Below are 2,500 nucleotides of genomic sequence, written 5' to 3' on the forward strand. Positions count from 1 at the left end.
TAGTTCACTCTTTTCCAGCATCATCCCCCCAAGTTGTCTTGTTCGCAGTTCGGCCTAGTTCACTCTTTTCCAGCGTCATCCCCCCAAGTTGCCTTGTTCGCAGTTCGGTCTAGTTCACTCTTTTCCAGCATCATCCCCCCAAGTTGCCTTGTTCGCAGTTTGGCCTAGTTCACTCTTTTCCAGTGTCATCCCCCCAAGTTGCCTTGTTCGCAGTTTGGCCTAGTTCACTCTTTTCCAGTGTCATCCCCCCAAGTTGTCGTTGCCAACAACCCAAGAGTCCATAGTATTCGGAGTTCTAGCGGGGCCTCCCCTTGCTTCCAACAACCCAAGAGTCCATAGTATTCGGAGTTCTAGCGGGGCCTCCCCTTGCTTCCAACAACCCAAGAGTCCGTAGTATTCGGAGTTCTAGCGGGACCTCCCCTTGCTTCCAACAACCCAAGAGTCCATAGTATTCGGAGTTCTAGCGGGGCCTCCCCTTGCTTCCAACAACCCAAGAGTCCGTAGTATTCGGAGTTCTAGCGGGGCCTCCCGTTGCTTCCAACAACCCAAGAGTCCATAGTATTCGGAGTTCTCGCGTGGCCTCCCATTGATTCAAACAACCCAAAAGTCCATCTTCTTCGCAGTTCAACATCGCCTCCCTCGTTTCCAACAGGCCCAAAGGTCGTCTTCTTCGCAGATCCACGAAGAGCTCATCACGATTTGCCACATTCCATTTCCCACGGGTTGTCAACAACACTTTCTCACACTTCCCGCAATCGAGTACGTGCATGACATGCCAAAGCACATCTTATTTGCCTTCCATCGCACTCAAGACGACGGGTTGTGGAAGAACGATATTGTTCACAACAAGTTCAAGGACAACGTCTCAATCAAGGGACACAACCGAATTATGTTGACTGGGTCGCTAAAGTAAACCCGAGTTCATATAATGCACCGCATCCAAAAGAACTAGCCACAACACGTGCATCACTGAGATGTTTCACTAGATGGAACACGTGCGTGACATTAGGATCCTCCAACACCTCTTCGTGATGGAAAGATAGAATTCGAAGCAACCACAGAAGTACCGTCTAGTGGGTAGGCAACACAGGGACTGATCAACCAATATCACCCAAGGCAACGGGTGAAAATGGAAGAGATGCATGCTTGACCGTTCGATACGCAAGGCATGGAGCCAGCCAGCAAGTGCATCTCGATTACAACTCACACACCCTCACGTTCGCAAGACACCACACCACAAGACGGTCCACCCCCCACCTACCATGGGCAAGCAAGCAAATGGAAACATCAAGTGACGCAGGGTCAAGCATCGCTAGGCATGAAAATAACTTTCCACAATATCCGAGGGACTAGCTGCCGAGCTAACCAACGATCAGTGACGACCGTGTGTTGGTATTAATAAAGCTCAACAACTATGAAGAGGCTAGTTGTGCCATGATAAACATGCTAACGCACGCACCACGTGAGGGGGGAGGCCTCATCAAGCTCCCTTTAAAACCTGCCAGTGTGGAGCTGGCCGGCTCAAGGAGCACTCCCCCCCTATAAGAGGTTAATATGCAAAAGGCAAAATTGTACAAGTAGATACACTTTTTTTGAGCAGACATAAGTCCATATCTCGGGCTATACTTCGAATTTTGATGCGATTTTTTGCAGTAATTCGTAGAATAATGGTATCTCCTTGCTCACCAAATTTCATAATTTTTCTCGAAGGGGAACTATTTTTTTTATTTTTTTTACTTACCGGGTATGTGTAAAATCGGGAAAAATAGAAAAGCACATGTAGACTTCGAATTTCGACCTCATTTTTTCCAGTCCACCACTAAACAATATCAGGAACCTCCCCACAAAATTTCATTCAGTTTGGCCAAGGTCTTAAATTTGACAAATTTTGGCACCAACCTATCTAGTCGCGGTGCACCGACCAACTTGGCCAAGTGCAAAATGCATCCAATTCAAAACTTTTCTGCACCAACGCTTTTACAGTACTCATTTGGGGGCATTTGGAGGCCTTTCCAACCCTCACATCTCAAAAACCACGAATTTCATTTTTTCACAAATCTCCCCACCAAGCCATCTAGCTATGCCGTGGTGCACCGCCAACCTTGGCCATGTGCAAAACCCTCCGAACTCAAAACTTTCGTGCACCAAGAATTTCATGGTATTCATTTGGGGGCATTTGGAGGCCATTCCAACCCTCACATCTCAAAAACCACGAATTTCATTTTTTCACAAAACTCCCCACCAAGCCATTTAGCTATGCCGCGGTGCACCGCCAACCTTGGCCATGTGCAAAACCCTCCGAACTCAAAACTTTCGTGCACCAAGAATTTCATGGTATTCATTTGGGGACATTTGGAGGCCATTCCAACCCTCACATCTCAAAAACCACGAATTTCATTTTTTCACAAAACTCCACACAAGCCATCTAGCTATGCCGCGGTGCACCGACCAACTTGGCCATGTGCAAAACCCTCCGAACTCAAAACTTTCGTGCACCAAG

Source organism: Vigna unguiculata, unplaced genomic scaffold, assembly GCF_037176805.1.
Source record: "Vigna unguiculata cultivar grain cowpea cultivar isolate G323 ecotype 2 unplaced genomic scaffold, ASM3717680v1 ptg000235l, whole genome shotgun sequence".
NCBI classification, from domain to species: Eukaryota; Viridiplantae; Streptophyta; class Magnoliopsida; order Fabales; family Fabaceae; genus Vigna; species Vigna unguiculata.